Source organism: Ochlerotatus camptorhynchus, unplaced genomic scaffold (assembly GCF_037179485.1).
Source record: "Ochlerotatus camptorhynchus isolate MF236.1 unplaced genomic scaffold, CSIRO-AGI_Acam_v1.1 ptg000393l, whole genome shotgun sequence".
NCBI classification, from domain to species: domain Eukaryota; kingdom Metazoa; phylum Arthropoda; class Insecta; order Diptera; family Culicidae; genus Ochlerotatus; species Ochlerotatus camptorhynchus.
In genome coordinates this window covers 62,151-88,111 of record NW_027040880.1, presented here as the reverse complement: position 1 = coordinate 88,111, position 25,961 = coordinate 62,151, and the positions used below count along the sequence as shown (strand labels likewise).

The 25,961-nt window shown below is 42.8% G+C and overlaps 1 protein-coding gene and 1 pseudogene across 2 annotated transcripts in view; both read right to left on the bottom strand.

Annotated features, from left to right (window-relative positions):
* Nucleotides 1-25,961, bottom strand: part of LOC135710619 (homeobox protein B-H2-like) — a 98,723-nt gene that overhangs the window by 33,614 nt on the left and 39,148 nt on the right. The window lies entirely within an intron of this gene.
* On the bottom strand, nt 21,120-22,446 carry LOC135710618 (uncharacterized; annotated as a pseudogene).

The following is a 25,961-nucleotide window of genomic DNA, read 5'->3' as shown; positions in this document are numbered from 1 at the left end:
TTTGATCAACTGGTACCCCTACACAGGTACGGCGTTATACACCTGTGTAGGAGTACCAGTTAAACAAATGCTAAATTCACACCGATTAATTGCCATTTTAGATATTCAAACAGATAACAGACATACATAGGTTCTACGGTATACCGTGAACTCCCGGTATTTTTTTTTATTTTAGTGAATTTTAGCCATTGGCTAATTCTTCACTTCACAGGAAAAATATAAGAGGTATAAGGCCTGCCTTGGGAGAAACACAGTTGGAATTTAAAATTATTTTGTCTGGACGACATTTAAAATTTGGGAAACACAGAAGAACAAACTGGACCATTGACATTGAGTTAACTTATTGACTAATCCGAACAAGGCAGAGCTCCACCGTGGAAGGCGGTGAACCCCGTCCGGTAGAGATGCCCCGACGGCCGAAAGGAAGGAATGAAACATGGAAAAACAAACCAGCGTCCTTCAGGAAGGAGTTCAGGGTAGCCAGGATCGAAGGTCTGTCGCCCAGTATGTCGCCAATATTCCCCAAAAGGCCGTAGTGTTGCCGCACGAGCTCGTACTTTGGACACACGCAGAGGATATACTCGACGGTGGCTGGAATAAAGGGTGATACGGTCAAAATTTGGTCAATATCAACTTGACGTATTTCTTTCAATTTTGCATTTAAAAAACCTGAACACCCCTCATTTTGAAGGTGTGTGTGTAGAATGTTGCTCCTATTTTGATTTTGGAATTCACTCTTCAGTTGTCAAAATGCCATCCAAGCAAGAAGAGCAGCGTATCAAAATTTTGCTCGCGCATCGCGAAAATCCGAGCTACTCGCACGCAAAGTTTGCAAAATCGCTAAAAGTTGCCAAATCAATCGTTACAAATGTAATTAAAGTGTTTGGGGAACGTTTGTCGACAGCCAGGAAGTCTGGATCGGGGGGAAATCGAAAACCGGAAGCCGCTGAGACGACAAAGAGAGTTGCCGGTAGTTTCAAGCGAAACCCTAACCTCTCTCTCCGAGATGCCGCAAATAAGCTGGGTGTATCGTCTACAACCGTGCATCGAGCCAAAAAACGAGCCGGACTATCGACTTACAAGAAGGTAGTGACTCCAAATCGCGATGATAAACAAAATACGACGGCCAAAGCGCGATCCCGGAGGCTGTACACGACGATGCTGACGAAGTTTGACTGCGTGGTAATGGACGACGAAACCTACGTCAAAGCCGACTACAAGCAGCTTCCGGGACAGGAGTTTTATACGGCAAAAGGAAGGGGAAAGGTAGCAGATGTTTTCAAGCACATGAAACTGTCAAAGTTCGCAAAGAAATATCTGGTTTGGCAAGCCATCTGTACCTGTGGCTTGAAAAGCAGCATTTTCATAGCTTCCGGGACTGTCAACCAAGAAATTTACGTGAAAGAGTGTTTGAATAAACGTCTGCTGCCTTTCCTGAAGAAACACGGTTGTTCCGTACTGTTTTGGCCGGATTTGGCATCTTGCCATTACGGTAAAAAGGCCATGGAGTGGTACGCCGCCAACAACGTGCAGGTGGTTCCCAAGGACAAGAACCCTCCCAACACGCCAGAGCTCCGCCCAATTGAGAAATACTGGGCTATTGTCAAGCGGAACCTAAAGAAGACAAAAAAAAAACTGCTAAGGGCGAGCAGCAGTTCAAGGCAAACTGGCTTTCTGCGGCGAAGAAGGTGGACAAGGTGGCTGTACAAAATCTGATGGCAGGGGTCAAGCATAAGGCCCGGCAATTCGGATTTGGAAAAGCGGAAGCCTAACTGAATATTTTTCCTGAATTTTATACTAATTGAACTTGAAAAATAAATTTAATTTGATTTTTTAAATAAACGATGTCACCGATTTACACGCGTTTTCCCTTGACCAAATTTTGACCGTATCACCCTTTATTACAGACGACGCAGGTCTTGCGGAAAACTCCTCCGCCGAAATCGTGTGAGAGCCGGGTGTGACCTGTGCGAAGCCTGGAGATGACTCGTTGCTCCTTCAGGTTCCCAAGGTCCTTCCATGGGCGCGTGCTCTTCTTGATTTTACTTAGAAGCGGTCCTTGGTTTGCCAACTATTTTTCTTGCCACCTAGTCTGCATGGAAGTTTCAACCCATCGCTTGATGTCCAGAAGGGGAACTACATCGGTGTATCTGGCACCAGATGGTCCCGCCCGGCCAGTCTGTCAGCGTCGGAGTTGCCAGTGATGCCACAATGCCCCGGAACCCAAGTGAATACTGTGTTGGGGGGGGGGGGGGGTCATGTCTGTTGATCTCCTGAATCCACGGATGAGTGGGCATGTTAGACCGGAGAGCAAAAATTACGCTGTGTGAATCAGTGAGGATTAGGACTGGTCGGTCGGATGGTGTGATTGCTGCTTCGAAAATCGTCGCTGCATCTGCAGAAAAAAAACAGAGCATTGTGGCGGTAGGCTCAAGCTCTTTGGCGAGATCTTTCCCGCAATGCCTATCCCAACTCCGTTGTGTGATATTGGACCCGTCCGTAAAACGGTGCGTATGCCTGGGGTACCCGAAGTTTAGCATCTTCGCGACGGAATGTCTGAGCGCCGCCGAGTTGCTTCCTGCCCTTAACTCGTTCTTAATTCGGCTTTCGATGTTTAACGGTCTCGATTGCCAACTTTTTCCTCCCAGCCAGTGGCTCTTGGCTATTGGGGGGAGGTTGGACTCCCGGTAATCTGATCGTGTTTAATCTGAACTCTCTTTAGTTTGAGCTCCACTAATCTGCACGCCGTGCAAACTAAAGATTGTTCAAACGTCATGGAATGGAGTAAAGCGAAATAGAACGATTCGAAGTGGAACGCAAAATCAAAACAAAACAGCAAATAAGACTAGCAGAAACTCGCTTTTCTGATTGGCATAGGGTTACTAGAACTTCAAATTAATAAGAACCCGGTTAATATGCACGCAGTGTGGTTCAGAGTAACGGTGGTCCACGGTGAACACATATATATATGAAGAGCTTTGAATGTGTTGGTTAATTTCCTTTAAATTCCGTTATAATTGCTTATCTTTTGAGAGATACGCGTATTTCGTCTACTACTTGCAGAATTCATCAGTGCCAAGTACTCAACACCACTGAAGAATCCATCTTTTATCTACGAGTTGTATACTAATCAATAGGTACTAAAAACAGGAGGTATTCACTGCCATGTCACAATTTACCTACCCAGGTACCTAAATTTAAACACATTTCGGTTATTTCTAGTGCGAAACTAGTTCCGCCCTAGATCCGCCCTAACAGCTGTCAAAACGTTTCTTTATTCGAGTGGGTTGGATCCAGATCCGCCCTGGGTCTGACTCAAACTTGAAGAGGTTTGCTCTGTCGATTTTTTGAGATCCAACCTGGGTTCACCAATACACACAAACGCTAGCTGTCAAAATCAAATGTTGTTTACATTATTCACCATTCGCGAATGTAATCGAATGTTAAACGGATTGAAAATCAGCATAGAAAAATTGAGGTAAGTGTTGTGATAAGATTATTTAATTGTATTTAATTCGTACGTTTTCGTTACAGAACATGGAATTTATTGAAATGTTATTATCATCATCGTCAAGTTCGTCTGATGATGACTCCGACACCGAGATCTTGTTCAGTAATCTTGATTCCTCAGATGGCCCACAAAGGAAAAAAATAAGGATTTACAATTTCGTTGAAGATTTTGTGGATAACTACAGCGATGAGCAGGTAATTACCTTCATATTATATGTGTAAAATTAGTTTGGTTTTAGTAGAAGGCCTCCGGGGTTCCGGAAGTTTTCACGACAGACAAGGCAACAGTGGCCTCATCATTATTGTGCACCAGCTACCACATAGTGGTCATGTATTTATTACCGGTTTTTATTGGAATTGCTGTCTCAGGCCGAGTGACATTATTAATTACCATCGGCAATCGAAAGAAATTACAATCACCCCAGTATTATGGGCCAGCTAGACAATATTATGGGTCAGTCATTTCTGCGTGTTAATCAAATGGAAGTGGCCCATAATACTGGGGTGACTGTAATATTATCCCGGATTCAAATAGGCCACCCAAAACTAACCATAAATTGAACCAATATAATGTGCAAGTAAGCTTTACACTGAGATTTCTTAAATTTATTGTGCCTTATTTGTACCTGCTGCAAGTTTAAACTGACGATTAACATGTTGGAAGAGGCGTATGTCTCATCACGTCAATCTGTACAACAATTAATAATAAGACGGAATTAATAAATACCGGAACATTATATTTTTGCATTGCATCGATATTTTTCCTGATTTTCCAGAATAAACTCTGCTGCGATTTTAAATTTCCTATTTATTCCCCATTTGCGACTAATAATTGGCCTTCGTCTTTTTTCAACATGCAATAGTCATCCTCATTAGTCATAGTTCTCTTGGAAGTAAATCTGGCGGAAATCTTCGACTTCCAAGGTAAATCCGTTCGTTTTGACGATTGCGAGGAAAATTCCAGGTTCAATTCTAATGAGTATCCCAAATAAGTTCAGACAATTCATAGTGATTTCTGAAGGAGTTCTGAGAAGAATTTCAAGAAAGTTCTGAGGTGAGATCTAAGAAAAACCCGAGATGAACTCGAGGGTAATTAGAAAGGGATTCTGAGGAAAGCTTCAAGGAATTCTGAGGATAAATCCAAGGCATTCTGAAGAGTAGGGAAATATTGGAAGTTTCCAAGGGCAATTGCAGAGGAGAATCCCAAGATAGTACTGTGCAGAATTTCAAAGCATATCTGAAATGAATTGCATGCGTAGTTTAAGTAGAATTATGAAAGGAAACTTCTGCGAATTTTTTGGCTATTCTAAAAAATTCGAAAATTTTGTCGACTGTTATTACGAAAATTTCAAAGGAATACCATTGAAAATTTTAAGATTATTTTAGTTTTAGTGGTATTCTAAAAAGAACTCTTAGAAGGGGAATGATTCTAATGAACTTGAGAACATTCCGAAGATATTCTGCAAAGTGTTCCGAGCGATTTATCAAGGTAACAAGCAAAAAAAAATTAGCATAGACAAATTTTGAAGATTGGGCTGAAATGTTCTGAAGTCATCAAAAAAGGAATTCTTGTTTAGATTCACGCATATAGACTCATTAAAGTACACATGGTAGAAAAATGTTCCGGAATTCCTTGGGGTACTAAAGCAGGGTGCCTACTACATAAAAACTAGGAATCCTCACGGAATTTTATTTTTCCTGGAAAACCTGGAATACTCAGGGAATGTAGCACATTCCCTTCCTCATTCAGGACAAGCTGATAGTTGGACAAATCGATTTCCGCTTCTATCATTTTACAATTTTAAAATACTGAACTTCTGAAGCACTGCACAAAAATGGGCTGTTAGGATTTCGTCGATTTCTTTACTCTGACTTTGACAGTTCGAACGATTGCACTAACACCATCATACTGACTCGACCTCAGATCCTACTCGGATCCATTTTCATTCGTTTATTAAGAGTCAGGGTTGACTCTGACCCAGGTTAAAAACCGAAAACGACATTAGTCTCCAACAGGTAGATGCATGCTACGATGTGTGGTTTTAGGTAGCATGCTCGAGTATCCGTTTCCTTGATCTCTATTAAGCAATGTTGATGGATTATGTTTGAATATTTCTAAACTTTCTGGTACGTCTAGTTTCTAAGGCGATGATACACTTCGCAGAATATTAATGTAATCCTTTGTCAAATTGTGCCCCTTTGTAAATATATGTTCTGCAACCTTGGATTTAAATTCACAATGAAATCCTTTATCCATATCTTTGTTAGCCTTTTTTACATCAGCGATGTGTTCCTTAAACCTTGTTTCCAAAATCCTTTTCGTCTGACCAATGATTTTGTAGACTCCGGCTTTCCCTAAGACATTTATTGAATCTTTTCTTGATCCTAACAGTGACTTCAGCTGATTTGTCCTGCTGCTGAATACTAAATCTAGGCCAAAACTTCTAAACTTCGAAATGAATAGTTTGGTAATGTTTTTGTCGAAATTACATAAGCTTGGGATTTGACCGAACTTTGTTTTTTTCAAGTAAAATCCTCACGTTGCTTCAAAAGACAATCGTCTAAAAGGCTGATGGCCTCATTTACTGGTACACTCGAAAAAAGTGCTGTGACATCAAATGAAACCATGACTTCATCTTCCCGAATCTCTCCTAATGCCTGAAGTTGATTTGCGAATTCATGTATGTTGTTAGCTGAGCGAGTGATAAAGGGTTTAGGCATATCAAGATAGAGCTGGAATTAGGGCGTAACAGCTTTTGTAAACAATGACTTTTCGCGATGATTTCTAAAAAGTCAAGGCTCGCTCACGCAAATCAACATCTCCATCGGATAGGGTAAGACTTCCGCTACCTGATGGTTACGTTTGGTTGCGTGGACTTGTCTTGAACTTCTAGAAATCATCGACAGAAGTCATTGTTTACTAAAGCTGTTACGCCCTAATTCCAGCTCTATCTAGATATAAATATAATTTTGACAGTTGTAATTGGCATCCCTGTACTCATAAAAAAACCCAAATAACCAGTGGAAAAGATACACACACTTAACAAAATTCCATGTAAATTAAGGTGCTCTAAGAGTGACATAAATGAGCGTAAATTTTGACAAAAAATTGAGTCATAACAGACGCGAAACACGTACTTTTCGTCGAACAGCGAACTTTTCGGAGCACCTAATATTACATGACATGTTTGTTTACGTCTCATATTTTATGTCAAAGGTGGATTGCGTCACGTATAAAATTACTTATTTCTAAGTGTGCATGTTAGTTTCACATAATTTTCACGTGACCTCATAATTGTAAATTGCACCACAAAATCATACTCAATGTTTACACGAGACGTTATTCAGCTTTGACGTAAATAATAGAACGTAAACAAACATGTCATGTAAAATTAAGTGTCCTGAACCTGAAACATATGCAACTCGACGAAAAGTGCGTTTGATTGTATTGATTTTCTCTTCCTTTTCAACTGATTTTTATGTCAAAAGGGCCGCTTGTATGTGCCGGTCTCAGAGCACTGAAATTTACATGACTTTTTCGTAGAGTGTATGAACCTTAAAATCATTAATTTTGTTATAGACCTTTTTGACGTTTGATAGTCTTTCTCTATCCAGCACACATGAATGAATGAACGGTTTGTTTTCCCACTAATCTGTTTCCCTCTTGCTTGCACTCATTCGATTTAAATGGTGCAGTAGTGTGCGCCGATTAAACGCCAAAAAGCTCTATTGGAGAAATGTTATGTGCGTTCCCAATAGAAACTATGTGAACACTTTTCTTTCAGTGTGCTGTTCAGAGGTGCCACCATAAAAATTTGATAATTATTTTTATGACACATTTTGCAGAAAACTACGGTGCCTCGTTGGCTTCGGTTGCTGTTACTCATCGGCACAAACAAGTAGCTATTTATATTAGTATCGCGTGCTCTGACAGTAGCACAAGTTGCAACGAATATTGACCGGGCGGCAGAAACGTCAAGTTGATCGATTTGGAAAATATACGAGCCTTTAAACAAAAGTTGCGAACGTGACTGGCGGATTTAACGAGCTTCGCATCGCGTTCAAACCACTCTTCGCTTCCAGCCAGCCAGGGTGGTTTGAGTGTATGTCTGTGTGCGTGTTTATTTTGATGTTGTTCCTATAGCGGTAGTTAGGATCCAGAAGGCGGATAATTTGCCGCAAATTTTCAATAATAGCAGAAAAAAGAAGTTGGCTTTAAAGGAATCGCTGAAGTAGGGTGAGTGGAAATAGTTAAATGGTTATCACGCGAGACACCAGACGCCGTGAAAATTATGACGGTTCAGACTCGCCGGGCGAATGCAACGTATGACTTTTACCTGTGTATGTGTTGGAATGTGACAGCAATAGTCGTGTAGTGCAAGAGGCGCTATTTTGCAATCATAAAATAAAACCTGCCGTGGATGGAAAATGAGCTCTGTGTTATGCTAACTATGAGTAGATTGTCGCGCACGAACAAATCAAGTTTAATAAATGGACGAAGAAGACAGTGATGGGTCGATTTTCTGTACGGTTGTGATCGAGTGAGTTTAGAATATTATGCTTTATTTTGGAACGATGGAGCTACTGATATCAAAGCGTGTTAAAATTGATACTCCGCTGTACGACGCAAAGCCATGCACAAGTCATTAAATTAGCATGCAAAATGGGCACTGACGATGCTCGTTGGGACCACACAATGCCGGCCCGCATCAACAAAGCGAAATCTCGTTAACCGTAATTATAAAGACTTAGTGTAGACACTTAGTGTAAATAAATAACTCCAGCAATAGCATGTATGAAAGCTTCTCCATTTATGATTGGATTCCATGTTCTGGAGTGATTTAAACCGGTCACTTTTCACACGGGTGGTCATCAGCTAGACCACCCCTACGATGCTTACAGTTTGCTGTACGGCAAAAGCCCTGTTCTCCAATTTCAAGTCAAAATATTTTCAAACATTGCAAGAGATGTAATTGAATTCCTTCTGCTTTCTCCAGCAACGGAAAGTCTTCGGTAGAATTCAATCGTACAAGTGTAGCACATGGCAGCAATTTCCTAGCCCAAGGACGGAGAAACCATGTGGAAAGCAATTACCATAATTTGAGGAAAAATGAGAGCAATAAATTATCAGCTGACATAGGAGTGAAGTATTTTGTTTTCTGTTTGCTTGTCCTCCCTTAAACTGACACTTTGGCGGCACTTCTCTATGTTTGTTTTCCCTTTTCTGGCAGATAACGGAGCAATCTTAAGTAGACGAATGATGCAATTACGTTTCAATTGAATCACCGAAAAAGTGCTTATCTATCGGGAAGCGGCAGATGGCGCCTTCTGGGCGGACGGCGGCTTGATAACTGTCAGAACCCAATACAAGGCGAAGAAGAAATCTTACAACGCATTGCTCCAATCGAAAATCAAATGGTCGCAACAAAGTGGGCCAATTTCGCACACCGGCAACAAGGCAGTGCTCTACAAGCCGTGGCGGCAAACTTCAAAGGGTTCGTTCATCCTTAAAATTGAAAGTTAATATATCCCACCATCAGAGGCAAAAGCAACCAGGCCGTGTTTCGTCATTATCATCGTATAATCATCATAATAACAATAATGAACGAGCAGCTCATCTATAAAAGCTTGATCATCATCATCATTTCCAGTAACAGGGTAGGCACAAGAAGCACCAGCAGCGGCAAAAAGTACCGCCGACCCAAGCTGGGCCGCTTTCCGCTTGTTTGTATCGGTGAGCGAGTGAATGTGTGCGAGAGAGACAGAGCAGGCGCAAAAAGGAGCAACACTTTTGTTAAAAGTAAATGATTTTTAAATTAATAAAACTCTTTTTCCCCCTTTTTAGGAGAACCGAGCAACCGTAATGACCGACAAAAATGATTGTTATTTGTCCGAAAGAGATCTCAGAGGTTTTTTTCTTTCTTCAACTCGGTGTTGTCTGGGTGCTTCTCCACTTTGAATCGGCCGAGGAAGGGAAAATTAATCACATTTTCCTGGGGTTTGAACGCAGAAACACAGTGAACACGCATGCACTGCGCCACCTGGAAAGACTCAGGAGCAAGGCTGTTGTCGAGAGCAGCCACTTGAGCGTTTGAACCGTGGTTGTTGTTGTTGATCACTTGGCCCTTGTGAACGTTAGTAATAGGGCCGTCGGTTTGTGTGCAGAAGTGAACAAAACTAAGTCAATGTTTATGTTTTGAAAATATCATAATTACGGCCGCTTATCGGTGGTGTAGTATCTTAAATAGGGATATTACTCGTAAGTGGTTTAGGGCAAAAAGAATTGTATGGTTTGATGTTAGTGAAAAATACGGCTTCATGTCGGAATGGAAGTATTTGAATATGAATCGGGCAAAAACACCAGCGAGGAACTTCACCAAGGTTTAATAAATCAGCTTCCACTGGAAACCACTTATGAATGATTGACCCTGGTAGGATCCTTAGCTCTCTTCATTTATTAATTTTATGGTATTTAAACGATACTACCAATTGGTACTGGTTGGGAATTCCCGGCATTCCATCGATGAGTGCATTCGCGGTAAGATGAATTGCTTCTTCCCGACGAGAAGAAGGCTGTTGCGTGTTTGCGATGACAGTGAGCGGAACGAATCGAGAAGAGACCAGACGGCGGCCGGCGTAGCAAAAGAGCCAAATCCAACGTCAAAGGAAGATGCAAATCGACACGGTTGCTGCAGTCTGACAACAAACAAGTACGGACATTTGCACACAGAGCCGGTGGTGGTGGTGGTGGTGGTTTTGTTTTTGCTATGGCTGTCCATTGAAATAACCTTCCAGTGGCAGATGGAAACTCTTCAAGGTGAACCGTTGGCCTTCAGGTGAAGCGTTTTGGACGTACGGATTCTCACAACTTTTGGCACACCGGGTAGTAGTTTGGCCCACCCAGAAACCGCACACGAATGCTTCCTGCCTGAGCGGCCCAGATTTCAACAGCCACCTACCGCAGCGCTTTTCCAATCCAGCTGATTGCCGTTAATCCTTTGGCTGCTAACTTAATTAACGCTTCGCACCCTGCATGTAGTAATTAATTACGGAGTTGAAAATTTCAATCAATTCGCTAAACGAACCTAACGGCCCTCTCCGCTCAGCCAAGACTAATTTCTCGCCCATTTGATCTCCATCCAGCACGGGCTGGGCGGCTGGTCATAATGTGTGGTCTGCACCGATCAGAAAATGGAAACATTTTCCAATTCATTGGCTGATTTATTGCCGAAGCGTTTCACCGTCACGCTTGGAGGAGCGTAAGCTGGTCATCGCCGCCATCTTGAAGCGACTGCCGCAGCGGTTTTCTTATCGCGCTCGCGGTATCTCGTTGCTTCTCATTAATTTTATTGATGGCATTTGTTTGTTTTTCTCCCTCTCTCACCACGCATAAAAACTTTTTTCGGGTTTCCGCTTTTTCTACACTTCTTCAATGGATACCGGACGCTCAGTGTCAAGCCATCGTCACCTGGTAACATTAGTTTAGTCTCTTTCTTGTGGAGAGGCAAAAAACTATGTCATCGTGCACGGCTCCATTGTTCGGCCCGTTTCGGTTGAAGGAATTTAATTTCCTGCCTTCCACGACGATCAATCTTCCGGACCGCTCCTCGCCCATAGGAAGATGACGATACTGTCACCTGTGGCTGCGGTTGTCTAGCAAATCACCCCTCGCTGACAGCTCGTCATGCAAAGTGCGATAAATTTTCATTTATCACCCCCCGGATTTTCCCAACGCTCCCAAATGCTTGGAAAGTCAATAAATTAATGCCGGTCGATTATTGGCTAATTAATTTTCAGCTTTCCCGCAGTAGGCCACCTTAAGCGTTGCTATTGTAATCGATCCCTCTTAGACCCTTCTGAAAGCCACCGTTCACTGATTCCGTAGTTGATGGAATAACCCGAAAGGGAGCCATAAATCAATCTCTTGCCACTTTCCCTGCCTCCCTTTTGGTCTGAAAGTCGGCAACACTTGCTCAATTGGAAGCCAGTCAGGCGGAAAAGCGGCTTGGTTTGACCCGGCTCGGCGCCTATGTGTGTGTGCGTGTGTTTATTGTTATATTTGTTTCCATTTAATAAATCCCCAATGTAAACACGGAACATCGGGCTTCTTGGCCGGTAAGAGAACAAAAACAGCGTGCAGTCAATTTCAGGCGTCACCGAGCGTGGTTTGTTTCGATCTAACTGTTCTCCAGTTTACCGAGCCAACAAGGCAATAAAGGAAAATGTTTTATGGCATTAAGCGCTCCATGTTCTTGCTGTCAAATGGGGGAAGGCACCCGCAGTACGGCACGTTGATTTATATCCATGGTGATTATTCTTCATTCATTCGTTCACTCATCGTTGACATTTTTTGATGTTATTCACGCGTGAGGCAATGAAATTTGTTTCAGTTAAGCTCCCGAAGGAGTTCATACTTCTAGCACTAGGGCACGTTAAGGTAAATGTCATTATGCGTGCGTGTGACCATGTTAGACTTAGGCGATATGAACTGTTTACACAAGTGACAAGTGACATTTGTGACCTGCAGGTGAGTTCTGTTTATTTACGCAAAGAAAATCCTGAACAAACAATCTATTTAAGCGTCATTGTCATTAGATTTAATTGCAGTAATCACACTTTCCTAGGGCCAATCCTCCCAACTTTAAAGTCTAATCTGCCCCGTCACTGTTGTTTTCCATTGACACTTCCTCAACAGCGATACCGAAATCTAATAACTTCACTTAGTGTTGCCTTTCAAGTTAATTCTCTCAATCATGACTAATTTTATTGAGACTAGTTCCGTGAGTTGTTGTTTGTTTTGCCGCTACCTATTCAGCTGCCGGACAGGCCGTAGCCACCGGTAATTGCTCAATATCGATTGCTTGCATCCGACAGAAGTGGCGCGCGAGCGCGTTCTAACGTTTTAAGTACACATATATGCGGACCTCCACTGTGATAGTTCGGTACTTTTTGAAGTGGTCCACTGCCATCGCTCGAGAGAAGAACTTTGGGTATTATGCATACTGTTTTGCTCACGCGTGCGAGTACCATTGCAAACCAATAAAAATAAACATTCGGAATTGATGAATGAGCATTCGAGTGATCGTAAAACGAAGCAAGAAGCTCGTATTTATTAATACCTCGCCTTCCGATACGGTTGTTGTTTTTTTTTTTGCGGATAGCAGGTCATAATTTTACACGACTGCACTTCAGCGGAGCGGCCGTGTGGCAGCGGTCGTAAACAAAACAGGCGTTCGAAACGGGCGGGGAAATGGAGTCAGCAATTCCTACCCCTCAATGCTTGCATCCGCAATGGACCGTATCATAAATTTAATGTTTATAGTTTTTTAGTGTGAGTTTTGTTAGTTTTTCGACCATTCAGAATCGGTCATTTGTCAAAACATGCTTCCTGTCTATGGGCTTTTAAGTGATTTTATAGTTTGATTGATTGGCCGGATTACATCAGACTGCCCCAATCATACTTATCAGCCATAAAATATAACACCAAATTCCTATCTTTCTCCGAGTTAGGCAATGAAATTGAAAACACTTGTCCCTGAGAACCCACTTCCATCAACAGCTCCATCGAAGCGCATCCATGTAGGTACCATACTTTCAATGGCTTTCACATGTCTTGAGCTCAGTAAAAATCATTTAACACCCACTTTATCTGTCATCGGACACCGGCTCGGTTCCGCTCTCCGTTAGCCGTTACCACATCTCTTCGGCTCCCTATCCGTTCATTTCCCAGGAGACTCATTTGGCTGTTTACACGGTTCAACTGTCAAAACTCAGAGAGAGGAAACATAGTCTTGTGAACGTAATTTCAGAACCATCCATAAGCAGGGAACACCAGCTAGGGTTGGCATAAGATATATTTTTTAAGTTTGCCAATTTATCTTTGGGGACAACTCGTCGGATCAATCTAAAACGATGAAGTTGAGTTTTTAGTGTCTCGAGAATTTTATCAACGATACGATTTTTTCCATTTTATTCCACCGCTTCTGTGGGTGACTTACCGCTGTGAAACATCAACAAAAGTATTCCCGTTCTGTTTACGAAAATTATTTACATAACAATGTTAATGATAAGTGGTCATAAATAAACATAATTATGGTTTATTTTTTTTTCTCGTATTCCATTCAAAACAACAACACCAAAAAAAAAAACTCGGAAGAAAATCGCAAAGCATTCAATTGTTGGTTTCCGATTGGAAAACGGAAAAAGAAATGCAAATTTTTCGGGCAGCGCAAATTGCTCTAATTTAACTGCCTTCGGGAGGAACTCTTGCACTCAGGAAAAAAAAAAAACGAGTCGGCTCAACGTAGGCTTCAATTATCATCATAAACGTCAACACGAGCAGCTTTTGAGTGCGCTCTTGCACCTTCCTTTTTTCGCTTTCCACATCACACTTCCCTTCTCACCAGGGTTGAACTCGGTGGTCTAATTCTCACCTCAAAAAAACCCTGTATTACGCTCACGCGACGTACTTATCATCGTCGTAAGATTCAATTTGTGGCAACGGTCACAAATCTACCACACGAAGATTCCATCCCAGAACTAAATTGATCTTTTCTGGTGTTAGAATATAGCCCAGGGCTGGCCACATAATTACAAGCCTCCGGTTTGCCGCTATCGCATTAAATGGATTTATAACAATCTTCCGAACACCCGAAAAAAAAAATCAAAGTAAGCCGAGTGGTGGTGAGCGATGCTCTCTCGCTCATATGTTTCCCGGAGAGCCTCCAAAATTTAGTTCCATAAGCCAAAAGAGTAATCATAAACGCATATCATTACATTCACATATGAACTCACACATGTAAACCCATCTCGCTCTCACGCAATCCGAACTCTCGCTGGCCGCGGTGGTCAATCCGTGCAGATCAAAGGACGCCGCGCGAGTACTCTTTCACTCTCTCGACGGCAACCGCAGTGTGCTTCGGGAGTGATAATAATGATACTTTAGGTCAGGCTCCCTCTTCCCTCCTCCACTTTTCCTGATGACTGCTATCCCAAACTCAGGTTCATATGTAACTTCAATTTCAGCATTTCGAAATCCGAACAGAATTTATGGCTGAGATCGAAAGCGCGGGGAGCTCCTAAGTCGATCAGGGCTGCCAACTGCGAAGAAAGAAATCAATTAACAAATCAATAATTGATGTTCATTCATAAGAGAATCGTAGCTTCGCTGCTACCTTCGATGATGATGACGTGTGAGATGGGAAACAAAGCCGCCCGAAGAGGATCGGATAACACTTTTTGTCGATAAGATTAATTCGATATGTATGTATGCACTGACTGTGAGGTGCGCGGAGGTACAACAGTAGAGATTACAAGGGCCCGTGAGCCGCCGCACCGCGCGCTCTTCGCTAATGAGAGGTTGATGAGCGCTTGGTGGAGGTGGTGAGAAACAAAAAACACTTCACGCATTACCTGGAAACCGGTACATGAGAGGCGGGCGAGAACGGACGAACAACGGGACCGGTGAAGCGCGAGGAAGGAAGGATGAGAGAAAAACGACTGACAACTACACAACACGTTACGGTGACAGGTGAGTAGTGTATCGTAATCTTGTTAAAGTGTGAAGCCCACTCCGTCGCCGTCTCCGAGAGTCCGCTTGGCGTCTTGGAGTGACGGGTGGCCGGTACCGGTGACAACCAGGTATCCGAAGCCGGAGTACGGCGAGCGAAGAAGAAGCGAACCGGTGTGTTGTGACTGTTTGCTGTCAGTGGTCGGATTGACAAACGAGCTTGAGGGTATTAAACTATTCGGGGGGGCTAGCGATAGAGGATTTTGAGTAATCGATGCGCTCAAGTGGACTCGTAACACAGATACTTGACTCAAGATAAGAAAAAAATTCAGATTTGGCAATTTGGCATCGCGATGTATGGGAGGGTCAATTTACATGCATTTACAATCAACTTTTGAACTATCTATTATCTATCTAAAAACTACAAGGGACAGACCTATGGGGTTGTACGCAATGGTGACGTAGAACTACATACGTGGTCTTATATAATAAATCTTATTTGTTAACTGCAGCAGGAGCTTGCGTTTTGTGTAGGAATAGGCATTTGAGCGTGCTCGCGTCTTTTAAAAAAAAGTCCTATGTAACAAATGTAAACAAATCGAGTTAAGCGATACCAACTATTGCTCTTCTATCATTGTATGTGATACAAAAACATCCATCCAAATTTACTTTCATTTATTTGAGATAATCATAGGTCAAAAATTGTCCAATGTACAGTTTGAAATGATGGGTGCATGATTGTTACTTCGGTCATTCCGACTGCCTAACATGATTGGTGCTCATTTTCTAAAGATGGGGCCAATCTAAAGTTAGGTACTCTACTCTGAAGTCTGTGAATGGGAATCTAATATCATGTAGAACAAAGCGTCCAATGAAGGGAGCTTGGGACGATGGCTACATTCAATTATCCCTAAGGTGTCGAAGTTTGCATGGTTCAAAGGGTTGGACTTGAGTCGAGACTTCATACGCGTGATGTCTCGTCTCATGTCCAATCACTATTGTCTAAACGCTCACTTGTTCCGTGTGGGGTTGGGAGACAGCAATCTCTGTGAATGTGGACAAGGTTACCAGGACGCTGATCACATCCTTTGGTCTTGTGCGGAGTATCGTGGAGTCAGATCACATTTTTATGATTCCCTTCGGGCTCGAGGTAGACAACCTAATGTTCCAGTTCGGGATATTTTGGCTAGACGCGATCTGGAGTTTATGAAACTCATATATGTTTACTTTAAGGATATTAACCTTAGATTGTAAGTTTGATTAACCTTGTGTTTAGTTTGTATTTTGTACGTGTGGGTTTTTTTTTTCAATGTTTGTTTTCAAGATGAATAGAAATAATTTCATGCTTTAGGATTAATTAAATAGTTGTATCGAAAACCACATTTCAAACCTCCTTTTTCCCTTTTCCCATCCAAAAAATTGTAAATCTCCACTAACCTCGAGACAACCGCGAGTACTCGGTCCAGTTCCTTTAACTTTAAATTTAAGACAGTAATAATGTATAACGCAAAGGATAAATCGGCTCTGTAAAGTTTATTCGATTGAGCCTGTACAAATAAAGTAATTATAAAAAAAAAAAAAGCGTCCAATGTAACACTCATTGATTATGTCATTGAGAAAAATCGTCCAATGTAACATGTCCGATGTACAACTTGACTAGTCAAAACGTCCTATGTGGTTTTTTCTATATTGTAGCATGAATTTCAAAGTAAAATTGAGCTTCTACCGTTTTTACTGAATTTTGAACGTTACTGACAACATTAAAAATAGTACTGCAAAATGTATTGCTTTTAAACAGTTAAAATAATAATCTGTCGATCTTCAACTTCGTATTTCTCAATATGGCGGATATGTTACATTGGTCTATTTGAAAAGTGACGCAAGATTTCTATCTATTCTATAGATTCTTTCTTTGGATGCTCATGTGGGATGCAGCTCGTTGCTTCCAGACAGCCCTTCGTTGTATACTGGAGAACATCACCACTCACCACGCTGTAATTGAATAAACACCGTTTGGTGAGACCGGATGGAATTCAACTTTGAAATCTGTGTTAGGGAAATCGCTTTTCACAGGCAATCGGTGCTCAAAGCAACAGTTGCACAGTCGTGCAATTTTCAATAGTGACATTTTGAAAAATTATAACGTCTTAAATTTGACAGATGCGTAGAAATATATCTGATCGATTGGGGATACAATTATTGAAATTGGTCCAGGGGCAGTTGAGTTATTAGCGTTCAAAATATTTCATAATTTTGTTACATTTTCGGTTTTCTCAAAGTGTACTCTCATATAGAAATCACAGAAGTAGTCCTACGTCAAAAGCTCATGAGTACTGTCAATTTTAGAGCAGAGCCCTTCATGAAGTGCTTTTGAATTATAATTTTAATGACGTTTTAATAAATCTCTGTAACAATTTTGGCATTGCTTATACCAGTTTTTGATGTATTTACTTAATTTACTATAATTTTGGTCTATCCATGGCAATTTTTTTGGATTTTCAGGACGATTTGGCGTTTTATTGTCGTAGAGATTCAAAGGCATTTTTAAATTTAGTTTTTAGTTTTGCTTGCGTAAATATGATATTTCTAAGGCCATTTTTGACGTTTAAAAAACTGTTTTGTCGTTTTCGTTGGATGTTTTAAAGGGTTTTTTTTTATGGTTTTCAAGAACGCAAAATTGGTTTAAAGTTAAGTCATTTTTCTGGTCATAACCCTAGAGAAACAAGTGGAGAAAACATTGAAGGAATGTAAGTCAGTGTTAGCAGATGCAGAAGGCCCTTTGCGGTTGTTGAATTCTAGTCTTCCTAGGCAAGGAATCAAAAATATCTCCAAATGACAAAATGACAAGCGATTAACGAGCCAAATGATAACGCTATATCAGTAAATCTGGAATTAGACAGGGCAATTCAATTGATCGAGTCAGTTGAATTCAGCTGACTTGAATGCGAATTGAACGTGTAAACTGACTCGATCAACTCACTTGAATTGAAAAAAGTTGAACCAGGCTCAACTTTTCAAGCCAATTGAATTCAACTGAGTTGATCATTTGACTTGCCTAGTCTAAACTCAGCTTAATGGAAAGCAATAATGATATAATCTTCTTCCTAGATTTTTATGACAAACAGCTCCTGCAACACAGCTCACCCGGGCTGGTACAAGGAAACGACCAAATTGTTGGCAAGCTGCTTCACGAAGTAAAGCCGAAGATGATGTATTTGTCCCGATTCCGATCAAGCTAGGTCCTCAACCATGTATATGGCAACAAATCAGGCAAGCAATATAGCATGTTGCAGAGAGAGTTTGTCGGGATAGTCGTAGCAAGCGTCTTGTCTGTATCGTTGGTTGCTTTATGTGTTTGGATTCGCTGTTCCTAGGATTAACGGTCTCCCCAAAGTCCTTTCCTTACCAGTCAGGTTATGCCCAGGGTGTCCTCTGCTATTCGTAAACAGATCACTGGATCCATGGCTGCACGTCATCAGCCTCGCAATCTGCGAAGGCTCCGCAGGACGGTAAACGAACGGTAACCCGGATGGTAGAACTATCCCACAGATGGTTTGGATGATACCCTGAACACGTCGATAAGCTCTTTCTTATGGTTATTTATATTAGGGAGGTCTTCGATCTACCTTGCCCGCTGCGTAATCGAGAACCATTTTACCCGGTCTGTCAAAACCCAAAACCCACAAACCGGAAAACGAAATACCAGAATGATTCAATGGATGGTTCACCCACACAGTTCCACACCCAGGACTTCACCCAGTAGGTACAATCTGCAGGAGAAATCGACGAGGGCGAGTTTTCGGTATCTTTGGAATTGGCCGTCACATCCTACTTTCCCAGCGTACTGGTCCAGGAAGCAACCAAATTTTTGGAGGGATGGCTTTTGATTCAGCGTGGAGAAACAAGGTGCGGACGTACCTCCAGCTGACGCGAGATCTTTTTCAATTTTCGTGGTTATTTCTACAAACGGATGAAAGTAGAAAAACCCCTCTCCACGTTCTGAACTTTTCAATTTAGAGACGATCCAGGCTTGACGGAAAACCTCAAAAATTCAAATCTCACGCTTGAGATTATTCGCCTACGAGTTTTGCAATGCGAAATTCAACTGCACAAAAATCACCGATCACCGAATTCATTGCTTTATATTTTAGCGTTTTTCATTTGCATCAGTGTTGTATCAGTGGATGGGAAGCTTACAAATATGCATTAGCATGCTATCAATTGATGTCATGCGTTTTAAGCAGGAATGAATTGTTGGCATTGTGAGTCTGAGTGCTTAAAAATGCATAAGAATCACAAGGGTGAGATTAGTTTGCCAGATTCACATGAGTGTTTATTCTCTCGGAAGAGCTCCATGAATGAGATTTGATAATGGTTTTCCGAATACTGGGCTTGATATGAGCCTCACTGGTGAGCCTGAAGTGAGTTGAGCTTGGCATTACTCTTGGCAAACCCTCCTCACAAATCATTCCACCGCGGCTCACAACTTGTGAGCGGAAGGGCATAAAACGCTCGTACTCTCACTCTAGGTGAACTCTGAGCTTCATGCCTCGATCGAAAAAGTCATCCGGAACCTCTAAACCCAAGTATCCAAGGGGTCCAAAGCCTTTAATCTACTTTATTGGATCATTACTAGGCTGATTAATATGTGACAATTAATCGAAAATAATGCAATCTGGTACTTGTGTAGGGTTTTGAACGAGATCAGAGCTCCACCGTAGGAGGATTAAGCCTCCGTCCGGAAGAGATATCCCGACAGCCAAAAGAAAGTTAAAGGTACCTAAATGTTGTTGTATAGTCCAGCGTTCTTGAGGAAATAATGCACTGTCGCTAAAGTGGAAGGTTCGTCACCCGAGGTCCCTAATGCTGTTGAGAAGTGCGTACTGCACCCGTAGATGTTGGTATTACGGACACAGGCATAGGATGTGTTCCACCGATGCAGTGGTCCCGCAAACGTCGCACATTCTGTGGAACTGCGTCCCACCAAAACTATGTGAGATCCTTGTTGTTGTCCTAAGACGAGAAACCACCTTCTGGCCCCGTAGTTTCGGCATATCCGTCCACTTGCTCGTCGTTCCTTTGATTCTTCGGATGAAGAGGGATTGGGATTGGCACCAATCTACTTCCTAGGCTTCCCACATTTTGCTGACACTTTGTGTCCTATAATGGCACTTCGTCGGTGTAACAAGGACCAGCTGGTCCAGACCCTAACAGACTGTCGGCTTCGCTATTTCCTGGGATACCGCAGTGCCCAGGGATCCAGGTGAACACCGTGCTCGGGTGTGTGGCCTCAACGAAACCCTGTATCCAGTCGGGGTGAGTCGGGGTCTCAGATGTAAGGGCTTGTATCACGCTGTACGAATCGGATAGCACCAGTATGGGCCGGTCCGAGGGTGTTGTAACTGAAACAAAGTAGACCGCCGCTTCGGTGGAGAATATCGAGCATTGTGGCGGTAGGCTGCTACTCAACGGTGCTGAAACTCCGGCTACTCCAATTCGCACCCTGGCTCGGGGAAGCGATCCGTCCGTGTATATGTGGGCATGGGCTGTAACTTGACTTTTGAACGATTGAATTTTAGATTGGGGCTGATATGCGATTACTTTGCTTGATACGACAAACTAACTTGATATTCTTTGACTATATGTTTAGTGATTGATTTGGTTGTTCGACTGGTTGTATGGACATTTCGTTTTTATGGCTTTCTCAGTCTAGGGTAATTCAAACAGTTAGTTGTGCATTGCTCGACGTTTCGGCCGTTTATTGTGGCCTTTTTCAAGGGTGAACTAGAAAGATATTAAAACTTATAGAGACTACTACTAACATTAAACATTGATATAACATGAACATACACAGTCTACCGTTTGTCGTCATTTTTTTTTGTTTGTTGCCACGATAAGCGTGTTTAGCTTGGAGGAGCTTCCTGTATGGTGCCTGTATTTTAAATGTTGTTAAGGTACCATTTGGCGGTATTTTGTTTTACTGGACTTACATTGAGTTCAATATTAATTAACATAGGACACTATATGACACTACACTATACAACGGTTATTTTGAAGAAGATGGTGGGATAAAGCATACACAAAAGTAGATAAAGCTCATCTATGTCGACTCGTTTGTGCTTTGTTCAACTTGACTGTGTGTATTGTTTCGTGATCGTTCTCTGCGTGAGAGATTAGCTTTCACGGTATGGAGAATACCACAATACGTTGTGTTTAGCCCCGCTACATCTGTTCTGTAATTAACAGTGTTAGATGTGTTGTTTATATGACACATTTCTAGCATCGATAAAGCAGAACTTCGGTAGGTGTCATCGATTATGTTTGTACCTTCAAGATTGAACGTGTGCTGGTGATCTGCTATGTGTTGTATAAGTCGAGGGGGGCGACACATCTAAATCTCAAGTTTGGATGCTCAACAAATCTCACACTAGCGAATCAATCTTCGAAAAATCTTCTTTCATTTGTCGCATCTACTTGCATCGCTCATCATCTTTTTGCAGGAAATCTTCAGAACCGTCATCAATCTTCTTTTTATCTACTCAGCGTGCGCGCAGCTAGCCACTGCAAAACACATTTTTTTTTGCATCGTGGATAGAGTCGCCCCCCTCGGTATAAGTGCGGTTTTCGCATGGATGTGCTGTGTCGTTTGTAGGATTTCTGCGAGTTTGTTTATATTGGATTTGTGTCCACTTAATCGTATTTTTAAGTGGTTTGTGGTCATACCCAAGGGGGGGAGGTGGCTGTCAAATACGAACAATCGTCGCCTACCTCGCATAACTGGTTCCAAACGTAAACAAGCCATAAGAAACCTACAGCGTTTGTTTACGTTTGGAACAAGTTTCATTCAAGATTATCAGTAGGCTGATTTGACAGCACGTCCCCCACCCCCCAAGGTCATACCAATATAAACTTCTTCGCAATTCCTACATGGGATGCTGTAGATGACGTTGTGGTGTTGTTGTGGTAATATTGGATCCTTTGCCGGTTGTAGGAGTGTTTTGGTTGTTTTGATCGTTCTTGGAGCTATTTTTACTGTAGGGTATTCTGTTTTTAGGATTGCGGCAAGTGCTGACTTCAAGATTGGGATGTTTGGCATTGATCGGTTTTTTAGCTGTTCCGAAATTTGGTTGTTGTTTTCGTGTCGTTCATGGGCCGTGGAAAGCTGGACTGAAGGTGAACGTTGGATCTTGGATATTGGATGCTGTCGGTAGATTTTCTTGTGTTAGCGGTATCAATGATGTTGAGTGCTGCGAAGGTTTTTCCTGAGTTGTATTACGGGTTTGGTTAATTAGCCTGTTTATCAACGATGAGGGGTAATTATTCTGTCGGAGATCTTGGAAAATTATTTGTTTCTGTTGGTTTCTTGTTGTTTTAGTGCTCAGCCGTTGGACGCGTTTTATGAAGTTGTTTGCGAGGTTTATCTTCATGGTCGTTGGGTGGAAAGAGTGATAATTCAGCAAGCGTCCGGAGGAGATGGGTTTTGAATACCAATCTGTGTTCATGGTTTGGTCATCGTTGCGAAAAACTAGGGTGTCCAAGAAGGGTAGAGCTCCATTGTTTTCCATTTCAATTGTGAATTGTAGGTGTGGGTTGTACTGGTTGAAGGCCATAAGGATGTTTTGTACCTCCGATTTGGGTAGAGCGAGTTCAGAACGACACCTGAAAAAAACATTCCACAACGACACATGTTTAAACCCAAGTAACATTACCAGTTTTATCGAGATTTTAAGGCACTCTACAACCCTAAACCATGGTCTTCAAGAGTGTTATAAAACCAAAATTGTTGCTTGGGAAGCAGACGCATCATTTAAAAATTCCATGTCTATAAGATTTTCTAGGCTCTACAAATCGTCTAGAAGCTAAGATAAAATGATCTACAGGGGAATTCTTTCACTCATTCATGTATCCTGCACACCCTAGTGGGGTATACAACCAACGTGCAAGATTTCCATAATGAGCGGCTACTCGCTTTTGCCTTGATATGGGCCCAGGTCAGATTCCAGTCGACTTCCTTTATTTCCTTGTTAAGGTTCCTCCACTATGAGCCCCTGGGTCTGCCTCTGCTGTGATATCCTACCGGGCTCCAATCCAGCGCTTGCTTGCATATTTCGTTTGCGCCTCCATTTACGTTTTCGAATTTCTGTCGATAGAGCTCAACATTCGAGTTCCAGTTGTGAGGTCACCAGGCACGAATTATGTAGCGCAGGCATCGGTTAATGCAGACCTGCAGATTTTGAGTGTTGCTTTTTGATGTTGAGCTGATACACACCACGTCTCGCTGGCGTATAATAGCACAGATTTTACATTTGAATTGAAAATTTGATCTTCATACAATCCGCTACCGTAAAATTGGAAGGGTTGCCCGTGTTGACATCCACCAATTTGGTCATGCTGACGTTGATGGTATGACATGCCGCAGGTGAGGCTTTCGGCTGGGTTGTTGGGCTCACCCTGAAATACGGCATCCATGACTAATATACTATAGAAAAAGAATATCTATTCTTCATTCTAAAAATACGTCTCGTAAAGAATGTACTCGAAAAAAATGCAGCAGACAAAAATGATCACCAAAACTTCATTTTAGGTCGGATATTTTTGAAACTCTCAGGGAATAAATAAACACATATAAGCTATGTTTTTGCAAAGCTGGTTTATTCAACACCCCCTATGCTATATGCCCGCACCTTGCACTTAACGCTACCCATCAAATCCTGTGCACCACTTGCGCCATCTTTCTTACACTCTTTCATCCACATCTTTCTTCAAATCCTTGTCGTTTTTGAAGAACTTCCCTGTTTTCCGGAGCTTGTTCTTCATAATCTCCCAGAATTTTTCTATTATTGAATATTATAGCCTTTCGGTACACCAAGGTGTACAAACAGGCAAAAACAAAAGAGCTACGTCAAATAAACATTGCCTGACATAGAGCATTAGGAACCTTTTCCACTAGCATGATGCTGCTTCGAATCTAACTAGTCGAGCGAGTGCAACTCAATGCCCTCCACACGATTACCACAGCCGCTGATCATGCCGACGACGCATCTTCCCGCACACCGGAAATCTACGATTGCTCTTCAAAGTCCATTCGCACGCCTTTTCTAACGTCTCCTGGGATCAGCTGTCATCTATCGTATTGAGCGCGCACACCTTCCCTCAACCTATCCAACCAGGTTGCTCCGTATTAACGTACTTTTAACCCCAATATCAAAAGTAACCGCACCGCCGCCGAACGACGCTGCAGCCAGTGCCAGAGCGAGCCAATTCAACGCTCTTTTAGCGCTACAATTAACAAATTTACATTCACATTACCTAATTTAGCCCCGGTGAGGAGAATCACGGCACAAAAGATTTCCAAACTTCCCAAAATGCTCTATTCACACCGTGTCGGTCGATGAGGCATCAGCCATGGGCCGCATAGGGAAGGGCACTGGGCCGACGAAAACCTGTTAATAGCTATTAGTCCATTGATAATTCCATTGAAATCTAAATCATCGCCTTTTTTCTCGACACCAGTCGGAGCTAGTTGAAGTCGCTAGACTGCTGAGAGTGAGAGAATAGAGATTCGCTTCAATAGTTCAACGGAGAAGGCGGTGGACAAACAGACACTCACACACACCTAGCGAACCGTCGGTTGTCCGGGTGACCACAACACGTTCAGAAGACTTGTCCGCCGTTGCCGTCGCCGCCGCTACAATAACTCATTCAGCTATTAGACACCAACAATAAACGTCATAATAGCATTACAAAGAGGTCCCGCGGGACCCGGGAGCCTCTACGGCTCTTCTATTCTGGGGCTTAGCCCGTTTGGGAGCGAGCGCGGAAAAAGGATTTCGGCTCGGTTTGATGACTATTGCCGACTTGACAAGAGGGGGTCTGCCGCGCGAAGAAATGACGGCAAAAAGCAGCGTGAAAGAATGAGTATTATGATTGAAGGCACAAAGCGGAGGTGCAAAAGCGTCTCGAATGGAGCTTCGAAATGAGCAGCCTCCGAGTGTGGTCCATCCATCCAGACTCTCCAGAATCTGCGTGCGTGCGCGCGAGAGCCCCCATGGGTGTGTATGTGCGCGCGCTCGCGAGAGGGAGAAACCAGAGAGCTTGGGCACTGATCAAAGGCCAATGCCGCCAGAGCCTAAGGTGTCGGCTGAGCTAATTGGAAGGAGATCAAAGGAAACCGCCACACCATATAACGCAAAACGAGCCTCATCGGGTTGCTTCTTCGTCTTCGTCCATTCCGAGGTCTTTGTGTGTGAGTGGCGAGCTGCGAGGCGAAGCCCGCTTTTTGCCTTCTCATCATCATCTTTCGCGCCGGGCGCGCGGGTTGAAGATCAATGCAGGAGTAATAACTCTATCGCACCGCGCGGCGACGGCAACCATCGCAGCAGCCTGGGAGGCCTTCGGTTACAGTCGATCCCGGTCCGGGTCGTACAGAGTGACCGGGCAGAAATTTCGGGTCACCTGGACTGGTTTCAATTAATTTCCTATTTTAAGCGGGTGCAAGTAATGCCAAGGCTGCAAGTAGCTTCCGGCGGGCGTTGGTCCGGCTTCGGGGTGGTCCCACTGTGCAAGCAAATTATAAGCCCATTTTTGCTCGTTGATGGCCACTCTTTCACATCGTGCGGCCGGCGAGAAAAGGGGAGGCGAATGGGAGGAAGCCTTCGCTTTCAAATCTAATTTGTTGCTAGCGTTAATTAGTTTTCTGAGGAGCCGCGGTTGCTGCTGTTGCTGCGGCCACTACCCATTGATCCGCGATAGCTTGTGGTCTCAGAGAGCAGGTGATTAATCGCCAAAGCCGGAGGTAGGATTTATGAGGTACATATTGCCGTACGTGCGGTTACCAACGGTCGGCATCGGATTCTCCGGAAGTGCGAGGGAGGGATGGTTTAACGTACCTACGTAGAATGGGAAGATTTATGGGTTCGCGCGAGACCGGAAGCCGGTCCAG